Here is a 23528-nt window from a genome sequence, read left to right as displayed (position 1 = left end):
CCATGCTGGCCCGAATTTTTTCTAAGTCTGACGCCTGGCTCAAAATTTTCAAAGTCCCATGCTGGCCAGAATTTTTTCTAAGTCTGATGCCTGGCTGAAAATTTTCAAAGTCCCATGCTGGGCAGAATTTTTTCTAAGTCTGACGCCTGGCTGAAAATTTTCAAAGTCCCATGCTGGCCAGAATTTTTTCAAAGTCCCATGCTGGCCAGAATTATTTTCTAAGTCTGACGCCTTGCCGAAAATTTTCAAATTCCCATGCTGGCCAGAATTTTTTCTAAGTCTGACGCCTGGCCGAAAATTTTCAAAGTCCCATGCTGGCCAGAATTTTTTCAAAGTCTGACTCCTGGCCGAAAATTTTCAAAGTCCCATGCTGGCCAGAATTTTTTCTAAGTCTGATGCCTGGCTGAAAATTTTCAAAGTCCCATGCTGGGCAGAATTTTTTCTAAGTCTGACTCCTGGCTGAAAATTTTCAAAGTCCCATGCTGGCCAGAATTTTTTCAAAGTCCCATGCTGGCCAGAATTTTTTCTAAGTCTGACGCCTGGCCGAAAATTTTCAAAGTCCCATGCTGGCCAGAATTTTTTCAAAGTCTGACTCCTGGCCGAAAATTTTCAAAGTCCCATGCTGGCCAGAATTTTTTCAAAGTCCCATGCTGGGCAGAATTTTTTCTAAGTCTGATGCCTGGCTGAAAATTTTCAAAGTCCCATGCTGGGCAGATTTTTTTCTAAGTCTGACTCCTGGCTGAAAATTTTCAAAGTCCCATGCTGGCCAGAATTTTTTCAAAGTCTGACGCCTGGCTGAAAATTTTCAAAGTCCCATGCTGGCCAGAATTTTTTCAAAGTCCCATGCTGGCCAGAATTTTTTCTAAGTCTGATGCCTGGCTGAAAATTTTCAAAGTCCCATGCTGGGCAGAATTTTTTCTAAGTCTGACGCCTGGCTGAAAATTTTCAAAGTCCCATGCTGGCCAGAATTTTTTCTAAGTCTGACGCCTGGCTGAAAATTTTCAAAGTCCCATGCTGGCCAGAATTTTTTCAAAGTCCCATGCTGGGCAGAATTTTTTCTAAGTCTGACGCCTGGCTGAAAATTTTCAAAGTCCCATGCTGGCCAGAATTTTTTCAAAGTCTGACTCCTGGCCGAAAATTTTCAAAGTCCCATGCTGGCCAGAATTTTTTCAAAGTCCCATGCTGGGCAGAATTTTTTCTAAGTCTGACGCCTGGCTGAAAATTTTCAAAGTCCCATGCTGGCCAGAATTTTTTCTAAGTCTGACGCCTGGCTGAAAATTTTCAAAGTCCCATGCTGGGCAGAATTTTTTCTAAGTCTGATGCCTGGCTGAAAATTTTCAAAGTCCCATGCTGGGCAGAATTTTTTCTAAGTCTGACGCCTGGCTGAAAATTTTCAAAGTCCCATGCTGGCCAGAATTTTTTCAAAGTCCCATGCTGGCCAGAATTTTTTCTAAGTCTGACTCCTGGCTGAAAATTTTCAAAGTCCCATGCTGGCCAGAATTTTTTCAAAGTCTGACGCCTGGCTGAAAATTTTCAAAGTCCCATGCTGGCCAGAATTTTTTCAAAGTCCCATGCTGGCCAGAATTTTTTCAAAGTCTGACGCCTGGCTGAAAATTTTCAAAGTCCCATGCTGGCCAGAATTTTTTCAAAGTCCCATGCTGGCCAGAATTTTTTCAAAGTCTGACGCCTGGCTGAAAATTTTCAAAGTCCCATGCTGGCCAGAATTTTTTCAAAGTCCCATGCTGGCCAGAATTTTTTCAAAGTCTGACTCCTGGCCGAAAATTTTCAAAGTCCCATGCTGGCCAGAATTTTTTCAAAGTCCCATGCTGGCCAGAATTTTTTCTAAGTCTGATGCCTGGCTGAAAATTTTCAAAGTCCCATGCTGGGCAGAATTTTTTCTAAGTCTGACTCCTGGCTGAAAATTTTCAAAGTCCCATGCTGGCCAGAATTTTTTCTAAGTCTGATGCCTGGCTGAAAATTTTCAAAGTCCCATGCTGGGCAGAATTTTTTCTAAGTCTGACGCCTGGCTGAAAATTTTCAAAGTCCCATGCTGGCCAGAATTTTTTCAAAGTCCCATGCTGGCCAGAATTTTTTCTAAGTCTGACTCCTGGCCGAAAATTTTCAAAGTCCCATGCTGGCCCGAATTTTTTCAAAGTCCCATGCTGGCCAGAATTTTTTCAAAGTCCCATGCTGGCCAGAATTTTTTCTAAGTCTGACTCCTGGCCGAAAATTTTCAAAGTCCCATGCTGGCCCGAATTTTTTCTAAGTCTGACGCCTGGCTGAAAATTTTCAAAGTCCCAGAATTTTTTCAAAGTCTGACTCCTGGCCGAAAATTTTCAAAGTCCCATGCTGGCCAGAATTTTTTCTAAGTCTGATGCCTGGCTGAAAATTTTCAAAGTCCCATGCTGGGCAGAATTTTTTCTAAGTCTGACGCCTGGCTGAAAATTTTCAAATTCCCATGCTGGCCAGAATTTTTTCAAAGTCTGACGCCTGGCTGAAAATTTTCAAAGTCCCATGCTGGCCAGAATTTTTTCAAAGTCCCATGCTGGCCAGAATTTTTTCTAAGTCCCATGCTGGCCAGAATTTTTTCAAAGTCCCATGCTGGCCAGAATTTTTTCTAAGTCTGACTCCTGGCTGAAAATTTTCAAAGTCCCATGCTGGCCAGAATTTTTTCAAAGTCTGACGCCTGGCTGAAAATTTTCAAAGTCCCATGCTGGCCAGAATTTTTTCAAAGTCCCATGCTGGCCAGAATTTTTTCAAAGTCTGACTCCTGGCCGAAAATTTTCAAAGTCCCATGCTGGCCAGAATTTTTTCAAAGTCCCATGCTGGCCAGAATTTTTTCTAAGTCTGATGCCTGGCTGAAAATTTTCAAAGTCCCATGCTGGGCAGAATTTTTTCTAAGTCTGACTCCTGGCTGAAAATTTTCAAAGTCCCATGCTGGCCAGAATTTTTTCTAAGTCTGATGCCTGGCTGAAAATTTTCAAAGTCCCATGCTGGGCAGAATTTTTTCTAAGTCTGACGCCTGGCTGAAAATTTTCAAAGTCCCATGCTGGCCAGAATTTTTTCAAAGTCCCATGCTGGCCAGAATTTTTTCTAAGTCTGACTCCTGGCCGAAAATTTTCAAAGTCCCATGCTGGCCCGAATTTTTTCAAAGTCCCATGCTGGCCCGAATTTTTTCAAAGCCATGCTGGCCAGAATTTTTTCTAAGTCTGACTCCTGGCCGAAAATTTTCAAAGTCCCATGCTGGCCAGAATTTTTTCTAAGTCTGATGCCTGGCTGAAAATTTTCAAAGTCCCATGCTGGCCAGAATTTTTTCAAAGTCACATGCTGGCCAGAATTTTTTCAAAGTCCCATGCTGGGCAGAATTTTTTCTAAGTCTGACGCCTGGCTGAAAATTTTCAAAGTCCCATGCTGGCCAGAATTTTTTCTAAGTCTGATGCCTGGCTGAAAAATTTCAAAGTCCCATGCTGGGCAGAATTTTTTCTAAGTCTGACGCCTGGCTGAAAATTTTCAAAGTCCCATGCTGGCCAGAATTTTTTCAAAGTCCCATGCTGGCCAGAATTTTTTCTAAGTCTGACTCCTGGCCGAAAATTTTCAAAGTCCCATGCTGGCCCGAATTTTTTCAAAGTCCCATGCTGGCCAGAATTTTTTCAAAGTCCCATGCTGGCCAGAATTATTTTCTAAGTCTGACGCCTTGCCGAAAATTTTCAAATTCCCATGCTGGCCAGAATTTTTTCTAAGTCTGACGCCTGGCCGAAAATTTTCAAAGTCCCATGCTGGCCAGAATTTTTTCAAAGTCTGACTCCTGGCCGAAAATTTTCAAAGTCCCATGCTGGCCAGAATTTTTTCTAAGTCTGATGCCTGGCTGAAAATTTTCAAAGTCCCATGCTGGGCAGAATTTTTTCTAAGTCTGACTCCTGGCTGAAAATTTTCAAAGTCCCATGCTGGCCAGAATTTTTTCAAAGTCCCATGCTGGCCAGAATTTTTTCTAAGTCTGACGCCTGGCCGAAAATTTTCAAAGTCCCATGCTGGCCAGAATTTTTTCAAAGTCTGACTCCTGGCCGAAAATTTTCAAAGTCCCATGCTGGCCAGAATTTTTTTAAAGTCCCATGCTGGCCAGAATTTTTTCTAAGTCTGATGCCTGGCTGAAAATTTTCAAAGTCCCATGCTGGGCAGAATTTTTTCTAAGTCTGACGCCTGGCTGAAAATGTTCAAATTCCCATGCTGGCCAGAATTTTTTCAAAGTCTGACGCCTGGCTGAAAATTTTCAAAGTCCCATGCTGGCCAGAATTTTTTCAAAGTCCCATGCTGGCCAGAATTTTTTCTAAGTCTGACTCCTGGCTGAAAATTTTCAAAGTCCCATGCTGGCCAGAATTTTTTCAAAGTCTGACGCCTGGCTGAAAATTTTCAAAGTCCCATGCTGGCCAGAATTTTTTCAAAGTCCCATGCTGGCCAGAATTTTTTCAAAGTCTGACTCCTGGCCGAAAATTTTCAAAGTCCCATGCTGGCCAGAATTTTTTCAAAGTCCCATGCTGGCCAGAATTTTTTCTAAGTCTGATGCCTGGCTGAAAATTTTCAAAGTCCCATGCTGGGCAGAATTTTTTCTAAGTCTGACTCCTGGCTGAAAATTTTCAAAGTCCCATGCTGGCCAGAATTTTTTCTAAGTCTGATGCCTGGCTGAAAATTTTCAAAGTCCCATGCTGGGCAGAATTTTTTCTAAGTCTGACGCCTGGCTGAAAATTTTCAAAGTCCCATGCTGGCCAGAATTTTTTCAAAGTCCCATGCTGGCCAGAATTTTTTCTAAGTCTGACTCCTGGCCGAAAATTTTCAAAGTCCCATGCTGGCCCGAATTTTTTCAAAGTCCCATGCTGGCCCGAATTTTTTCAAAGCCATGCTGGCCAGAATTTTTTCTAAGTCTGACTCCTGGCCGAAAATTTTCAAAGTCCCATGCTGGCCAGAATTTTTTCTAAGTCTGATGCCTGGCTGAAAATTTTCAAAGTCCCATGCTGGCCAGAATTTTTTCAAAGTCACATGCTGGCCAGAATTTTTTCAAAGTCCCATGCTGGGCAGAATTTTTTCTAAGTCTGACGCCTGGCTGAAAATTTTCAAAGTCCCATGCTGGCCAGAATTTTTTCTAAGTCTGATGCCTGGCTGAAAAATTTCAAAGTCCCATGCTGGGCAGAATTTTTTCTAAGTCTGACGCCTGGCTGAAAATTTTCAGTCCCATGCTGGCCAGAATTTTTTCAAAGTCCCATGCTGGCCAGAATTTTTTCTAAGTCTGACTCCTGGCCGAAAATTTTCAAAGTCCCATGCTGGCCCGAATTTTTTCAAAGTCCCATGCTGGCCAGAATTTTTTCAAAGTCCCATGCTGGCCAGAATTATTTTCTAAGTCTGACGCCTTGCCGAAAATTTTCAAATTCCCATGCTGGCCAGAATTTTTTCTAAGTCTGACGCCTGGCCGAAAATTTTCAAAGTCCCATGCTGGCCAGAATTTTTTCAAAGTCTGACTCCTGGCCGAAAATTTTCAAAGTCCCATGCTGGCCAGAATTTTTTCTAAGTCTGATGCCTGGCTGAAAATTTTCAAAGTCCCATGCTGGGCAGAATTTTTTCTAAGTCTGACTCCTGGCTGAAAATTTTCAAAGTCCCATGCTGGCCAGAATTTTTTCAAAGTCCCATGCTGGCCAGAATTTTTTCTAAGTCTGACGCCTGGCCGAAAATTTTCAAAGTCCCATGCTGGCCAGAATTTTTTCAAAGTCTGACTCCTGGCCGAAAATTTTCAAAGTCCCATGCTGGCCAGAATTTTTTTAAAGTCCCATGCTGGGCAGAATTTTTTCTAAGTCTGATGCCTGGCTGAAAATTTTCAAAGTCCCATGCTGGGCAGAATTTTTTCTAAGTCTGACTCCTGGCTGAAAATTTTCAAAGTCCCATGCTGGCCAGAATTTTTTCAAAGTCTGACGCCTGGCTGAAAATTTTCAAAGTCCCATGCTGGCCAGAATTTTTTCAAAGTCCCATGCTGGCCAGAATTTTTTCTAAGTCTGATGCCTGGCTGAAAATTTTCAAAGTCCCATGCTGGGCAGAATTTTTTCTAAGTCTGACGCCTGGCTGAAAATTTTCAAAGTCCCATGCTGGCCAGAATTTTTTCTAAGTCTGACGCCTGGCTGAAAATTTTCAAAGTCCCATGCTGGCCAGAATTTTTTCAAAGTCCCATGCTGGCCAGAATTTTTTCTAAGTCTGACGCCTGGCTGAAAATTTTCAAAGTCCCATGCTGGCCAGAATTTTTTCAAAGTCTGACTCCTGGCCGAAAATTTTCAAAGTCCCATGCTGGCCAGAATTTTTTCAAAGTCCCATGCTGGGCAGAATTTTTTCTAAGTCTGACGCCTGGCTGAAAATTTTCAAAGTCCCATGCTGGCCAGAATTTTTTCTAAGTCTGACGCCTGGCTGAAAATTTTCAAAGTCCCATGCTGGCCAGAATTTTTTCAAAGTCCCATGCTGGCCAGAATTTTTTCTAAGTCTGACTCCTGGCCGAAAATTTTCAAAGTCCCATGCTGGCCAGAATTTTTTCAAAGTCTGACGCCTGGCTGAAAATTTTCAAAGTCCCATGCTGGCCAGAATTTTTTCAAAGTCCCATGCTGGCCAGAATTTTTTCAAAGTCTGACTCCTGGCCGAAAATTTTCAAAGTCCCATGCTGGCCAGAATTTTTTCAAAGTCCCATGCTGGCCAGAATTTTTTCTAAGTCTGATGCCTGGCTGAAAATTTTCAAAGTCCCATGCTGGGCAGAATTTTTTCTAAGTCTGACTCCTGGCTGAAAATTTTCAAAGTCCCATGCTGGCCAGAATTTTTTCTAAGTCTGATGCCTGGCTGAAAATTTTCAAAGTCCCATGCTGGGCAGAATTTTTTCTAAGTCTGACGCCTGGCTGAAAATTTTCAAAGTCCCATGCTGGCCAGAATTTTTTCAAAGTCCCATGCTGGCCAGAATTTTTTCTAAGTCTGACGCCTGGCCGAAAATTTTCAAAGTCCCATGCTGGCCAGAATTTTTTCAAAGTCTGACTCCTGGCCGAAAATTTTCAAAGTCCCATGCTGGCCAGAATTTTTTCAAAGTCCCATGCTGGGCAGAATTTTTTCTAAGTCTGATGCCTGGCTGAAAATTTTCAAAGTCCCATGCTGGCCAGAATTTTTTCTAAGTCTGATGCCTGGCTGAAAATTTTCAAAGTCCCATGCTGGGCAGAATTTTTTCTAAGTCTGACTCCTGGCTGAAAATTTTCAAAGTCCCATGCTGGCCAGAATTTTTTCAAAGTCCCATGCTGGCCAGAATTTTTTCTAAGTCTGACGCCTGGCCGAAAATTTTCAAAGTCCCATGCTGGCCAGAATTTTTTCAAAGTCTGACTCCTGGCCGAAAATTTTCAAAGTCCCATGCTGGCCAGAATTTTTTCAAAGTCCCATGCTGGGCAGAATTTTTTCTAAGTCTGATGCCTGGCTGAAAATTTTCAAAGTCCCATGCTGGGCAGAATTTTTTCTAAGTCTGACTCCTGGCTGAAAATTTTCAAAGTCCCATGCTGGCCAGAATTTTTTCAAAGTCTGACGCCTGGCTGAAAATTTTCAAAGTCCCATGCTGGCCAGAATTTTTTCAAAGTCCCATGCTGGCCAGAATTTTTTCTAAGTCTGATGCCTGGCTGAAAATTTTCAAAGTCCCATGCTGGGCAGAATTTTTTCTAAGTCTGACGCCTGGCTGAAAATTTTCAAAGTCCCATGCTGGCCAGAATTTTTTCTAAGTCTGACGCCTGGCTGAAAATTTTCAAAGTCCCATGCTGGCCAGAATTTTTTCAAAGTCCCATGCTGGCCAGAATTTTTTCTAAGTCTGACGCCTGGCTGAAAATTTTCAAAGTCCCATGCTGGCCAGAATTTTTTCAAAGTCTGACTCCTGGCCGAAAATTTTCAAAGTCCCATGCTGGCCAGAATTTTTTCAAAGTCCCATGCTGGGCAGAATTTTTTCTAAGTCTGACGCCTGGCTGAAAATTTTCAAAGTCCCATGCTGGCCAGAATTTTTTCTAAGTCTGACGCCTGGCTGAAAATTTTCAAAGTCCCATGCTGGCCAGAATTTTTTCAAAGTCCCATGCTGGCCAGAATTTTTTCTAAGTCTGACTCCTGGCCGAAAATTTTCAAAGTCCCATGCTGGCCAGAATTTTTTCAAAGTCCCATGCTGGGCAGAATTTTTTCTAAGTCTGATGCCTGGCTGAAAATTTTCAAAGTCCCATGCTGGCCAGAATTTTTTCAAAGTCTGACGCCTGGCTGAAAATTTTCAAAGTCCCATGCTGGCCAGAATTTTTTCAAAGTCCCATGCTGGCCAGAATTTTTTCTAAGTCCCATGCTGGCCAGAATTTTTTCAAAGTCCCATGCTGGCCAGAATTTTTTCTAAGTCTGACTCCTGGCTGAAAATTTTCAAAGTCCCATGCTGGCCAGAATTTTTTCAAAGTCTGACGCCTGGCTGAAAATTTTCAAAGTCCCATGCTGGCCAGAATTTTTTCAAAGTCCCATGCTGGCCAGAATTTTTTCAAAGTCTGACTCCTGGCCGAAAATTTTCAAAGTCCCATGCTGGCCAGAATTTTTTCAAAGTCCCATGCTGGCCAGAATTTTTTCTAAGTCTGATGCCTGGCTGAAAATTTTCAAAGTCCCATGCTGGGCAGAATTTTTTCTAAGTCTGACTCCTGGCTGAAAATTTTCAAAGTCCCATGCTGGCCAGAATTTTTTCTAAGTCTGATGCCTGGCTGAAAATTTTCAAAGTCCCATGCTGGGCAGAATTTTTTCTAAGTCTGACGCCTGGCTGAAAATTTTCAAAGTCCCATGCTGGCCAGAATTTTTTCAAAGTCCCATGCTGGCCAGAATTTTTTCTAAGTCTGACGCCTGGCCGAAAATTTTCAAAGTCCCATGCTGGCCAGAATTTTTTCAAAGTCTGACTCCTGGCCGAAAATTTTCAAAGTCCCATGCTGGCCAGAATTTTTTCAAAGTCCCATGCTGGGCAGAATTTTTTCTAAGTCTGATGCCTGGCTGAAAATTTTCAAAGTCCCATGCTGGGCAGAATTTTTTCTAAGTCTGACTCCTGGCTGAAAATTTTCAAAGTCCCATGCTGGCCAGAATTTTTTCAAAGTCTGACGCCTGGCTGAAAATTTTCAAAGTCCCATGCTGGCCAGAATTTTTTCAAAGTCCCATGCTGGCCAGAATTTTTTCTAAGTCTGATGCCTGGCTGAAAATTTTCAAAGTCCCATGCTGGGCAGAATTTTTTCTAAGTCTGACGCCTGGCTGAAAATTTTCAAAGTCCCATGCTGGCCAGAATTTTTTCTAAGTCTGACGCCTGGCTGAAAATTTTCAAAGTCCCATGCTGGCCAGAATTTTTTCAAAGTCCCATGCTGGCCAGAATTTTTTCTAAGTCTGACGCCTGGCTGAAAATTTTCAAAGTCCCATGCTGGCCAGAATTTTTTCAAAGTCTGACTCCTGGCCGAAAATTTTCAAAGTCCCATGCTGGCCAGAATTTTTTCAAAGTCCCATGCTGGGCAGAATTTTTTCTAAGTCTGACGCCTGGCTGAAAATTTTCAAAGTCCCATGCTGGCCAGAATTTTTTCTAAGTCTGACGCCTGGCTGAAAATTTTCAAAGTCCCATGCTGGCCAGAATTTTTTCAAAGTCCCATGCTGGCCAGAATTTTTTCTAAGTCTGATGCCTGGCTGAAAATTTTCAAAGTCCCATGCTGGGCAGAATTTTTTCTAAGTCTGACTCCTGGCTGAAAATTTTCAAAGTCCCATGCTGGCCAGAATTTTTTCAAAGTCTGACGCCTGGCTGAAAATTTTCAAAGTCCCATGCTGGCCAGAATTTTTTCAAAGTCCCATGCTGGCCAGAATTTTTTCAAAGTCTGACTCCTGGCCGAAAATTTTCAAAGTCCCATGCTGGCCAGAATTTTTTCAAAGTCCCATGCTGGGCAGAATTTTTTCTAAGTCTGACTCCTGGCTGAAAATTTTCAAAGTCCCATGCTGGCCAGAATTTTTTCAAAGTCTGACGCCTGGCTGAAAATTTTCAAAGTCCCATGCTGGCCAGAATTTTTTCAAAGTCCCATGCTGGCCAGAATTTTTTCTAAGTCTGATGCCTGGCTGAAAATTCTCAAAGTCCCATGCTGGGCAGAATTTTTTCTAAGTCTGACGCCTGGCTGAAAATTTTCAAAGTCCCATGCTGGCCAGAATTTTTTCTAAGTCTGACGCCTGGCTGAAAATTTTCAAAGTCCCATGCTGGCCAGAATTTTTTCAAAGTCCCATGCTGGCCAGAATTTTTTCTAAGTCTGACGCCTGGCTGAAAATTTTCAAAGTCCCATGCTGGCCAGAATTTTTTCTAAGTCTGACGCCTGGCTGAAAATTTTCAAAGTCCCATGCTGGCCAGAATTTTTTCAAAGTCCCATGCTGGCCAGAATTTTTTCAAAGTCCCATGCTGGCCAGAATTTTTATAAAGTCCCATGCTGGGCAGAATTTTTTCAAAGTCTGACGCCTGGCTGAAAATTTTCAAAGTCCCATGCTGGCCAGAATTTTTTCAAAGTCCCATGCTGGCCAGAATTTTTTCAAAGTCTGACTCCTGGCCGAAAATTTTCAAAGTCCCATGCTGGCCAGAATTTTTTCAAAGTCCCATGCTGGCCAGAATTTTTTCTAAGTCTGATGCCTGGCTGAAAATTTTCAAAGTCCCATGCTGGGCAGAATTTTTTATAAGTCTGACGCCTGGCTGAAAATTTTCAAAGTCCCATGCTGGCCAGAATTTTTTCAAAGTCCCATGCTGGCCAGAATTTTTTCTAAGTCTGACTCCTGGCCGAAAATTTTCAAAGTCCCATGCTGGCCCGAATTTTTTCAAAGTCCCATGCTGGCCAGAATTTTTTCAAAGTCCCATGCTGGCCAGAATTTTTTCTAAGTCTGACTCCTGGCCGAAAATTTTCAAAGTCCCATGCTGGCCCGAATTTTTTCTAAGTCTGACGCCTGGCTGAAAATTTTCAAAGTCCCAGAATTTTTTCAAAGTCTGACTCCTGGCCGAAAATTTTCAAAGTCCCATGCTGGGCAGAATTTTTTCTAAGTCTGACTCCTGGCTGAAAATTTTCAAAGTCCCATGCTGGCCAGAATTTTTTCTAAGTCTGATGCCTGGCTGAAAATTTTCAAAGTCCCATGCTGGGCAGAATTTTTTCTAAGTCTGACGCCTGGCTGAAAATTTTCAAAGTCCCATGCTGGCCAGAATTTTTTCAAAGTCCCATGCTGGCCAGAATTTTTTCTAAGTCTGACTCCTGGCCGAAAATTTTCAAAGTCCCATGCTGGCCCGAATTTTTTCAAAGTCCCATGCTGGCCAGAATTTTTTCAAAGTCCCATGCTGGCCAGAATTTTTTCTAAGTCTGACTCCTGGCCGAAAATTTTCAAAGTCCCATGCTGGCCCGAATTTTTTCTAAGTCTGACGCCTGGCTGAAAATTTTCAAAGTCCCAGAATTTTTTCAAAGTCTGACTCCTGGCCGAAAATTTTCAAAGTCCCATGCTGGCCAGAATTTTTTCTAAGTCTGATGCCTGGCTGAAAATTTTCAAAGTCCCATGCTGGGCAGAATTTTTTCTAAGTCTGACGCCTGGCTGAAAATTTTCAAATTCCCATGCTGGCCAGAATTTTTTCAAAGTCTGACGCCTGGCTGAAAATTTTCAAAGTCCCATGCTGGCCAGAATTTTTTCAAAGTCCCATGCTGGCCAGAATTTTTTCTAAGTCCCATGCTGGCCAGAATTTTTTCAAAGTCCCATGCTGGCCAGAATTTTTTCTAAGTCTGACTCCTGGCTGAAAATTTTCAAAGTCCCATGCTGGCCAGAATTTTTTCAAAGTCTGACGCCTGGCTGAAAATTTTCAAAGTCCCATGCTGGCCAGAATTTTTTCAAAGTCCCATGCTGGCCAGAATTTTTTCAAAGTCTGACTCCTGGCCGAAAATTTTCAAAGTCCCATGCTGGCCAGAATTTTTTCAAAGTCCCATGCTGGCCAGAATTTTTTCTAAGTCTGATGCCTGGCTGAAAATTTTCAAAGTCCCATGCTGGGCAGAATTTTTTCTAAGTCTGACTCCTGGCTGAAAATTTTCAAAGTCCCATGCTGGCCAGAATTTTTTCTAAGTCTGATGCCTGGCTGAAAATTTTCAAAGTCCCATGCTGGGCAGAATTTTTTCTAAGTCTGACGCCTGGCTGAAAATTTTCAAAGTCCCATGCTGGCCAGAATTTTTTCAAAGTCCCATGCTGGCCAGAATTTTTTCTAAGTCTGACTCCTGGCCGAAAATTTTCAAAGTCCCATGCTGGCCCGAATTTTTTCAAAGTCCCATGCTGGCCCGAATTTTTTCAAAGCCATGCTGGCCAGAATTTTTTCTAAGTCTGACTCCTGGCCGAAAATTTTCAAAGTCCCATGCTGGCCAGAATTTTTTCTAAGTCTGATGCCTGGCTGAAAATTTTCAAAGTCCCATGCTGGCCAGAATTTTTTCAAAGTCACATGCTGGCCAGAATTTTTTCAAAGTCCCATGCTGGGCAGAATTTTTTCTAAGTCTGACGCCTGGCTGAAAATTTTCAAAGTCCCATGCTGGCCAGAATTTTTTCTAAGTCTGACGCCTGGCTGAAAATTTTCAAAGTCCCATGCTGGCCAGAATTTTTTCAAAGTCCCATGCTGGCCAGAATTTTTTCTAAGTCTGACTCCTGGCCGAAAATTTTCAAAGTCCCATGCTGGCCCGAATTTTTTCAAAGTCCCATGCTGGCCAGAATTTTTTCAAAGTCCCATGCTGGCCAGAATTATTTTCTAAGTCTGACGCCTTGCCGAAAATTTTCAAATTCCCATGCTGGCCAGAATTTTTTCTAAGTCTGACGCCTGGCCGAAAATTTTCAAAGTCCCATGCTGGCCAGAATTTTTTCAAAGTCTGACTCCTGGCCGAAAATTTTCAAAGTCCCATGCTGGCCAGAATTTTTTCTAAGTCTGATGCCTGGCTGAAAATTTTCAAAGTCCCATGCTGGGCAGAATTTTTTCTAAGTCTGACTCCTGGCTGAAAATTTTCAAAGTCCCATGCTGGCCAGAATTTTTTCAAAGTCCCATGCTGGCCAGAATTTTTTCAAAGTCTGACTCCTGGCCGAAAATTTTCAAAGTCCCATGCTGGCCAGAATTTTTTCAAAGTCCCATGCTGGGCAGAATTTTTTCTAAGTCTGATGCCTGGCTGAAAATTTTCAAAGTCCCATGCTGGGCAGAATTTTTTCTAAGTCTGACTCCTGGCTGAAAATTTTCAAAGTCCCATGCTGGCCAGAATTTTTTCAAAGTCTGACGCCTGGCTGAAAATTTTCAAAGTCCCATGCTGGCCAGAATTTTTTCAAAGTCCCATGCTGGCCAGAATTTTTTCTAAGTCTGATGCCTGGCTGAAAATTTTCAAAGTCCCATGCTGGGCAGAATTTTTTCTAAGTCTGACGCCTGGCTGAAAATTTTCAAAGTCCCATGCTGGCCAGAATTTTTTCTAAGTCTGACGCCTGGCTGAAAATTTTCAAAGTCCCATGCTGGCCAGAATTTTTTCAAAGTCCCATGCTGGCCAGAATTTTTTCTAAGTCTGACGCCTGGCTGAAAATTTTCAAAGTCCCATGCTGGCCAGAATTTTTTCAAAGTCTGACTCCTGGCCGAAAATTTTCAAAGTCCCATGCTGGCCAGAATTTTTTCAAAGTCCCATGCTGGGCAGAATTTTTTCTAAGTCTGACGCCTGGCTGAAAATTTTCAAAGTCCCATGCTGGCCAGAATTTTTTCTAAGTCTGACGCCTGGCTGAAAATTTTCAAAGTCCCATGCTGGCCAGAATTTTTTCAAAGTCCCATGCTGGCCAGAATTTTTTCTAAGTCTGACTCCTGGCCGAAAATTTTCAAAGTCCCATGCTGGCCAGAATTTTTTCAAAGTCCCATGCTGGGCAGAATTTTTTCTAAGTCTGATGCCTGGCTGAAAATTTTCAAAGTCCCATGCTGGGCAGATTTTTTTCTAAGTCTGACTCCTGGCTGAAAATTTTCAAAGTCCCATGCTGGCCAGAATTTTTTCAAAGTCTGACGCCTGGCTGAAAATTTTCAAAGTCCCATGCTGGCCAGAATTTTTTCAAAGTCCCATGCTGGCCAGAATTTTTTCTAAGTCCCATGCTGGCCAGAATTTTTTCAAAGTCCCATGCTGGCCAGAATTTTTTCTAAGTCTGACTCCTGGCCGAAAATTTTCAAAGTCCCATGCTGGCCAGAATTTTTTCAAAGTCCCATGCTGGCCAGAATTTTTTCTAAGTCTGATGCCTGGCTGAAAATTTTCAAAGTCCCATGCTGGCCAGAATTTTTTCTAAGTCTGATGCCTGGCTGAAAATTTTCAAAGTCCCATGCTGGGCAGAATTTTTTCTAAGTCTGACGCCTGGCTGAAAATTTTCAAAGTCCCATGCTGGCCAGAATTTTTTCAAAGTCCCATGCTGGCCAGAATTTTTTCTAAGTCTGACGCCTGGCCGAAAATTTTCAAAGTCCCATGCTGGCCAGAATTTTTTCAAAGTCTGACTCCTGGCCGAAAATTTTCAAAGTCCCATGCTGGCCAGAATTTTTTCAAAGTCCCATGCTGGGCAGAATTTTTTCTAAGTCTGATGCCTGGCTGAAAATTTTCAAAGTCCCATGCTGGGCAGAATTTTTTCTAAGTCTGACTCCTGGCCGAAAATTTTCAAAGTCCCATGCTGGCCAGAATTTTTTCAAAGTCCCATGCTGGGCAGAATTTTTTCTAAGTCTGACGCCTGGCTGAAAATTTTCAAAGTCCCATGCTGGCCAGAATTTTTTCAAAGTCTGACTCCTGGCCGAAAATTTTCAAAGTCCCATGCTGGCCAGAATTTTTTCTAAGTCTGATGCCTGGCTGAAAATTTTCAAAGTCCCATGCTGGGCAGAATTTTTTCTAAGTCTGACTCCTGGCTGAAAATTTTCAAAGTCCCATGCTGGCCAGAATTTTTTCAAAGTCCCATGCTGGCCAGAATTTTTTCTAAGTCTGACGCCTGGCCGAAAATTTTCAAAGTCCCATGCTGGCCAGAATTTTTTCAAAGTCTGACTCCTGGCCGAAAATTTTCAAAGTCCCATGCTGGCCAGAATTTTTTCAAAGTCCCATGCTGGGCAGAATTTTTTCTAAGTCTGATGCCTGGCTGAAAATTTTCAAAGTCCCATGCTGGGCAGAATTTTTTCTAAGTCTGACTCCTGGCTGAAAATTTTCAAAGTCCCATGCTGGCCAGAATTTTTTCAAAGTCTGACGCCTGGCTGAAAATTTTCAAAGTCCCATGCTGGCCAGAATTTTTTCAAAGTCCCATGCTGGCCAGAATTTTTTCTAAGTCTGATGCCTGGCTGAAAATTTTCAAAGTCCCATGCTGGGCAGAATTTTTTCTAAGTCTGACGCCTGGCTGAAAATTTTCAAAGTCCCATGCTGGCCAGAATTTTTTCTAAGTCTGACGCCTGGCTGAAAATTTTCAAAGTCCCATGCTGGCCAGAATTTTTTCAAAGTCCCATGCTGGCCAGAATTTTTTCTAAGTCTGACGCCTGGCTGAAAATTTTCAAAGTCCCATGCTGGCCAGAATTTTTTCAAAGTCTGACTCCTGGCCGAAAATTTTCAAAGTCCCATGCTGGCCAGAATTTTTTCAAAGTCCCATGCTGGGCAGAATTTTTTCTAAGTCTGACGCCTGGCTGAAAATTTTCAAAGTCCCATGCTGGCCAGAATTTTTTCGAAGTCTGACGCCTGGCTGAAAATTTTCAAAGTCCCATGCTGGCCAGAATTTTTTCAAAGTCCCATGCTGGCCAGAATTTTTTCTAAGTCTGACTCCTGGCCGAAAATTTTCAAAGTCCCATGCTGGCCAGAATTTTTTCAAAGTCCCATGCTGGGCAGAATTTTTTCTAAGTCTGATGCCTGGCTGAAAATTTTCAAAGTCCCATGCTGGGCAGATTTTTTTCTAAGTCTGACACCTGGCTGAAAATTTTCAAAGTCCCATGCTGGCCAGAATTTTTTCAAAGTCTGACGCCTGGCTGAAAATTTTCAAAGTCCCATGCTGGCCAGAATTTTTTCAAAGTCCCATGCTGGCCAGAATTTTTTCTAAGTCCCATGCTGGCCAGAATTTTTTCAAAGTCCCATGCTGGCCAGAATTTTTTCTAAGTCTGACTCCTGGCTGAAAATTTTCAAAGTCCCATGCTGGCCAGAATTTTTTCAAAGTCTGACGCCTGGCTGAAAATTTTCAAAGTCCCATGCTGGCCAGAATTTTTTCAAAGTCCCATGCTGGCCAGAATTTTTTCAAAGTCTGACTCCTGGCCGAAAATTTTCAAAGTCCCATGCTGGCCAGAATTTTTTCAAAGTCCCATGCTGGCCAGAATTTTTTCTAAGTCTGATGCCTGGCTGAAAATTTTCAAAGTCCCATGCTGGGCAGAATTTTTTCTAAGTCTGACTCCTGGCTGAAAATTTTCAAAGTCCCATGCTGGCCAGAATTTTTTCTAAGTCTGATGCCTGGCTGAAAATTTTCAAAGTCCCATGCTGGGCAGAATTTTTTCTAAGTCTGACGCCTGGCTGAAAATTTTCAAAGTCCCATGCTGGCCAGAATTTTTTCAAAGTCCCATGCTGGCCAGAATTTTTTCTAAGTCTGACGCCTGGCCGAAAATTTTCAAAGTCCCATGCTGGCCAGAATTTTTTCAAAGTCTGACTCCTGGCCGAAAATTTTCAAAGTCCCATGCTGGCCAGAATTTTTTCAAAGTCCCATGCTGGGCAGAATTTTTTCTAAGTCTGATGCCTGGCTGAAAATTTTCAAAGTCCCATGCTGGGCAGAATTTTTTCTAAGTCTGACTCCTGGCTGAAAATTTTCAAAGTCCCATGCTGGCCAGAATTTTTTCAAAGTCTGACGCCTGGCTGAAAATTTTCAAAGTCCCATGCTGGCCAGAATTTTTTCAAAGTCCCATGCTGGCCAGAATTTTTTCTAAGTCTGATGCCTGGCTGAAAATTTTCAAAGTCCCATGCTGGGCAGAATTTTTTCTAAGTCTGACGCCTGGCTGAAAATTTTCAAAGTCCCATGCTGGCCAGAATTTTTTCTAAGTCTGACGCCTGGCTGAAAATTTTCAAAGTCCCATGCTGGCCAGAATTTTTTCAAAGTCCCATGCTGGCCAGAATTTTTTCTAAGTCTGACGCCTGGCTGAAAATTTTCAAAGTCCCATGCTGGCCAGAATTTTTTCAAAGTCTGACTCCTGGCCGAAAATTTTCAAAGTCCCATGCTGGCCAGAATTTTTTCAAAGTCCCATGCTGGGCAGAATTTTTTCTAAGTCTGACGCCTGGCTGAAAATTTTCAAAGTCCCATGCTGGCCAGAATTTTTTCTAAGTCTGACGCCTGGCTGAAAATTTTCAAAGTCCCATGCTGGCCAGAATTTTTTCAAAGTCCCATGCTGGCCAGAATTTTTTCTAAGTCTGATGCCTGGCTGAAAATTTTCAAAGTCCCATGCTGGGCAGAATTTTTTCTAAGTCTGACTCCTGGCTGAAAATTTTCAAAGTCCCATGCTGGCCAGAATTTTTTCAAAGTCTGACGCCTGGCTGAAAATTTTCAAAGTCCCATGCTGGCCAGAATTTTTTCAAAGTCCCATGCTGGCCAGAATTTTTTCAAAGTCTGACTCCTGGCCGAAAATTTTCAAAGTCCCATGCTGGCCAGAATTTTTTCAAAGTCCCATGCTGGCCAGAATTTTTTCTAAGTCTGATGCCTGGCTGAAAATTTTCAAAGTCCCATGCTGGGCAGAATTTTTTCTAAGTCTGACTCCTGGCTGAAAATTTTCAAAGTCCCATGCTGGCCCGAATTTTTTCAAAGTCCCATGCTGGCCAGAATTTTTTCAAAGTCCCATGCTGGCCAGAATTTTTTCTAAGTCTGACTCCTGGCCGAAAATTTTCAAAGTCCCATGCTGGCCCGAATTTTTTCAAAGTCCCATGCTGGCCAGAATTTTTTCAAAGTCCCATGCTGGCCAGAATTTTTTCTAAGTCTGACTCCTGGCCGAAAATTTTCAAAGTCCCATGCTGGCCCGAATTTTTTCTAAGTCTGACGCCTGGCTGAAAATTTTCAAAGTCCCATGCTGGCCAGAATTTTTTCTAAGTCTGATGCCTGGCTGAAAATTTTCAAAGTCCCATGCTGGGCAGAATTTTTTCTAAGTCTGACGCCTGGCTGAAAATTTTCAAATTCCCATGCTGGCCAGAATTTTTTCTAAGTCTGACGCCTGGCTGAAAATTTTCAAAGTCCCATGCTGGCCAGAATTTTTTCAAAGTCTGACTCCTGGCCGAAAATGTTCAAAGTCCCATGCTGGCCAGAATTTTTTCTAAGTCTGATGCCTGGCTGAAAATTTTCAAAGTCCCATGCTGGGCAGAATTTTTTCTAAGTCTGACTCCTGGCTGAAAATTTTCAAAGTCCCATGCTGGCCAGAATTTTTTCAAAGTCTGACGCCTGGCTGAAAATTTTCAAAGTCCCATGCTGGCCAGAATTTTTTCAAAGTCCCATGCTGGGCAGAATTTTTTCTAAGTCTGACGCCTGGCTGAAAATTTTCAAAGTCCCATGCTGGCCAGAATTTTTTCTAAGTCTGACGCCTGGCTGAAAATTTTCAAAGTCCCATGCTGGGCAGAATTTTTTCTAAGTCTGATGCCTGGCTGAAAATTTTCAAAGTCCCATGCTGGGCAGAATTTTTTCTAAGTCTGACGCCTGGCTGAAAATTTTCAAAGTCCCATGCTGGCCAGAATTTTTTCAAAGTCCCATGCTGGCCAGAATTTTTTCTAAGTCTGATGCCTGGCTGAAAATTTTCAAAGTCCCATGCTGGGCAGAATTTTTTCTAAGTCTGACTCCTGGCTGAAAATTTTCAAAGTCCCATGCTGGCCAGAATTTTTTCAAAGTCTGACGCCTGGCTGAAAATTTTCAAAGTCCCATGCTGGCCAGAATTTTTTCAAAGTCCCATGCTGGCCAGAATTTATTCTAAGTCTGACGCCTGGCTGAAAATTTTCAAAGTCCCATGCTGGCCAGAATTTTTTCAAAGTCCCATGCAGGCCAGAATTTTTTCTAAGTCCCATGCTGGCCAGAATTATTTTCTAAGTCTGACGCCTTGCCGAAAATTTTCAAATTCCCATGCTGGCCAGAATATTTTCTAAGTCTGACGCCTGGCCGAAAATTTTCAAAGTCCCATGCTGGCCAGAATTTTTTCTAAGTCTGACGCCTGGCTGAAAATTTTCAAAGTCCCATGCTGGCCAGAATTTTTTCAAAGTCTGACTCCTGGCCGAAAATTTTCAAAGTCCCATGCTGGCCAGAATTTTTTCTAAGTCTGATGCCTGGCTGAAAATTTTCAAAGTCCCATGCTGGGCAGAATTTTTTCAAAGTCTGACGCCTGGCTGAAAATTTTCAAAGTCCCATGCTGGCCAGAATTTTTTCAAAGTCCCATGCTGGCCAGAATTTTTTCTAAGTCTGACGCCTGGCCGAAAATTTTCAAAGTCCCATGCTGGCCAGAATTTTTTCAAAGTCTGACTCCTGGCCGAAAATGTTCAAAGTCCCATGCTGGCCAGAATTTTTTCAAAGTCCCATGCTGGCCAGAATTTTTTCTAAGTCTGACGCCTGGCTGAAAATTTTCAAAGTCCCATGCTGGCCAGAATTTTTTCAAAGTCCCATGCTGGCCAGAATTTTTTCTAAGTCTGACTCCTGGCCGAAAATTTTCAAAGTCCCATGCTGGCCCGAATTTTTTCAAAGTCCCATGCTGGCCCGAATTTTTTCAAAGCCATGCTGGCCAGAATTTTTTCTAAGTCTGACTCCTGGCCGAAAATTTTCAAAGTCCCATGCTGGCCCGAATTTTTTCAAAGTCCCATGCTGGCCCGAATTTTTTCAAAGTCACATGCTGGCCAGAATTTTTTCAAAGTCTGACGCCTGGCCGAAAATTTTCAAAGTCCCATGCTGGCCAGAATTTTTTCAAAGTCTGACTCCTGGCCGAAAATTTTCAAAGTCCCATGCTGGCCAGAATTTTTTCTAAGTCTGATGCCTGGCTGAAAATTTTCAAAGTCCCATGCTGGCCAGAATTTTTTCAAAGTCCCATGCTGGCCCGAATTTTTTCAAAGTCACATGCTGGCCAGAATTTTTTCAAAGTCCCATGCTGGGCAGAATTTTTTCTAAGTCTGACGCCTGGCTGAAAATTTTCAAAGTCCCATGCTGGGCAGAATTTTTTCTAAGTCTGATGCCTGGCTGAAAAATTTCAAAGTCCCATGCTGGGCAGAATTTTTTCTAAGTCTGACGCCTGGCCGAAAATTTTCAAAGTCCCATGCTGGCCAGAATTTTTTCAAAGTCCCATGCTGGCCAGAATTTTTTCTAAGTCTGACGCCTGGCCGAAAATTTTCAAAGTCCCATGCTGGCCAGAATTTTTTCAAAGTCTGACTCCTGGCCGAAAATGTTCAAAGTCCCATGCTGGCCAGAATTTTTTCAAAGTCCCATGCTGGCCAGAATTTTTTCTAAGTCTGACGCCTGGCTGAAAAATTTCAAAGTCCCATGCTGGGCAGAATTTTTTCTAAGTCTGACGCCTGGCCGAAAATTTTCAAAGTCCCATGCTGGCCAGAATTTTTTCAAAGTCCCATGCTGGCCAGAATTTTTTCTAAGTCTGACTCCTGGCCGAAAATTTTCAAAGTCCCATGCTGGCCCGAATTTTTTCAAAGTCTGACTCCTGGCCGAAAATTTTCAAAGTCCCATGCTGGCCAGAATTTTTTCAAAGTCCCATGCTGGGCAGAATCTTTTCTAAGTCCCATGCTGGCCAGAATTTTTTCTAAGTCTGACGCCTGGCTGAAAATTTTCAAAGTCCCATGCTGGCCAGAATTTTTTCTAAGTCTGACGCCTGGCTGAAAATTTTCAAAGTCCCATGCTGGGCAGAATTTTTTCTAAGTCTGACGCCTGGCTGAAAATTTTCAAAGTCCCATGCTGGGCAGAATTTTTTCTAAGTCTGACGCCTGGCTGAAAATTTTCAAAGTCCCATGCTGGCCAGAATTTTTTCAAAGTCCCATGCTGGGCAGAATTTTTTCTAAGTCTGACGCCTGGCTGAAAATTTTCAAAGTCCCATGCTGGCCAGAATTTTTTCTAAGTCTGACGCCTGGCTGAAAATTTTCAAAGTCCCATGCTGGGCAGAATTTTTTCTAAGTCTGATGCCTGGCTGAAAATTTTCAAAGTCCCATGCTGGGCAGAATTTTTTCTAAGTCTGACGCCTGGCTGAAAATTTTCAAAGTCCCATGCTGGCCAGAATTTTTTCAAAGTCCCATGCTGGCCAGAATTTTTTCTAAGTCTGATGCCTGGCTGAAAATTTTCAAAGTCCCATGCTGGGCAGAATTTTTTCTAAGTCTGACTCCTGGCTGAAAATTTTCAAAGTCCCATGCTGGCCAGAATTTTTTCAAAGTCTGACGCCTGGCTGAAAATTTTCAAAGTCCCATGCTGGCCAGAATTTTTTCAAAGTCCCATGCTGGCCAGAATTTTTTCAAAGTCTGACTCCTGGCCGAAAATTTTCAAAGTCCCATGCTGGCCAGAATTTTTTCAAAGTCCCATGCTGGGCAGAATTTTTTCTAAGTCTGACGCCTGGCTGAAAATTTTCAAAGTCCCATGCTGGCCAGAATTTTTTCTAAGTCTGACGCCTGGCTGAAAATTTTCAAAGTCCCATGCTGGGCAGAATTTTTTCTAAGTCTGATGCCTGGCTGAAAATTTTCAAAGTCCCATGCTGGGCAGAATTTTTTCTAAGTCTGATGCCTGGCTGAAAATTTTCAAAGTCCCATGCTGGGCAGAATTTTTTCTAAGTCTGACGCCTGGCTGAAAATTTTCAAAGTCCCATGCTGGCCAGAATTTTTTCAAAGTCCCATGCTGGCCAGAATTTTTTCTAAGTCTGATGCCTGGCTGAAAATTTTCAAAGTCCCATGCTGGGCAGAATTTTTTCTAAGTCTGACTCCTGGCTGAAAATTTTCAAAGTCCCATGCTGGCCAGAATTTTTTCAAAGTCTGACGCCTGGCTGAAAATTTTCAAAGTCCCATGCTGGCCAGAATTTTTTCAAAGTCCCATGCTGGCCAGAATTTTTTCTAAGTCTGACGCCTGGCTGAAAATTTTCAAAGTCCCATGCTGGCCAGAATTTTTTCAAAGTCCCATGCAGGCCAGAATTTTTTCTAAGTCCCATGCTGGCCAGAATTATTTTCTAAGTCTGACGCCTTGCCGAAAATTTTCAAATTCCCATGCTGGCCAGAATATTTTCTAAGTCTGACGCCTGGCCGAAAATTTTCAAAGTCCCATGCTGGCCAGAATTTTTTCAAAGTCTGACGCCTGGCTGAAAATTTTCAAAGTCCCATGCTGGCCAGAATTTTTTCAAAGTCCCATGCTGGCCAGAATTTTTTCTAAGTCTGACGCCTGGCCGAAAATTTTCAAAGTCCCATGCTGGCCAGAATTTTTTCAAAGTCTGACTCCTGGCCGAAAATGTTCAAAGTCCCATGCTGGCCAGAATTTTTTCAAAGTCCCATGCTGGCCAGAATTTTTTCTAAGTCTGACGCCTGGCTGAAAATTTTCAAAGTCCCATGCTGGCCAGAATTTTTTCAAAGTCCCATGCTGGCCAGAATTTTTTCAAAGTCCCATGCTGGCCCGAATTTTTTCAAAGTCACATGCTGGCCAGAATTTTTTCAAAGTCTGACGCCTGGCCGAAAATTTTCAAAGTCCCATGCTGGCCAGAATTTTTTCAAAGTCTGACTCCTGGCCGAAAATTTTCAAAGTCCCATGCTGGCCAGAATTTTTTCTAAGTCTGATGCCTGGCTGAAAATTTTCAAAGTCCCATGCTGGCCAGAATTTTTTCAAAGTCCCATGCTGGCCCGAATTTTTTCAAAGTCACATGCTGGCCAGAATTTTTTCAAAGTCCCATGCTGGCCAGAATTTTTTCAAAGTCCCATGCTGGCCAGAATTTTTTCTAAGTCTGACTCCTGGCCGAAAATTTTCAAAGTCCCATGCTGGCCAGAATTTTTTCTAAGTCTGACGCCTGGCTGAAAATTTTCAAAGTCCCATGCTGGCCAGAATTTTTTCTAAGTCTGACTCCTGGCCGAAAATTTTCAAAGTCCCATGCTGGCCCGAATTTTTTCAAAGTCCCATGCTGGCCCGAATTTTTTCAAAGCCATGCTGGCCAGAATTTTTTCTAAGTCTGACTCCTGGCCGAAAATTTTCAAAGTCCCATGCTGGCCCGAATTTTTTCAAAGTCCCATGCTGGCCCGAATTTTTTCAAAGTCACATGCTGGCCAGAATTTTTTCAAAGTCTGACGCCTGGCCGAAAATTTTCAAAGTCCCATGCTGGCCAGAATTTTTTCAAAGTCTGACTCCTGGCCGAAAATGTTCAAAGTCCCATGCTGGCCAGAATTTTTTCTAAGTCTGACGCCTGGCTGAAAATTTTCAAAGTCCCATGCTGGCCAGAATTTTTTCAAAGTCCCATGCTGGCCAGAATTTTTTCTAAGTCTGACTCCTGGCCG

The sequence above is a fragment of the Festucalex cinctus genome, chromosome 18 (genome assembly GCF_051991245.1).
Source record: "Festucalex cinctus isolate MCC-2025b chromosome 18, RoL_Fcin_1.0, whole genome shotgun sequence".
NCBI classification, from domain to species: Eukaryota; Metazoa; Chordata; class Actinopteri; order Syngnathiformes; family Syngnathidae; genus Festucalex; species Festucalex cinctus.
The sequence above is the reverse complement of the archived record's forward strand: the minus strand, read 5'-3'. Positions refer to the sequence as shown.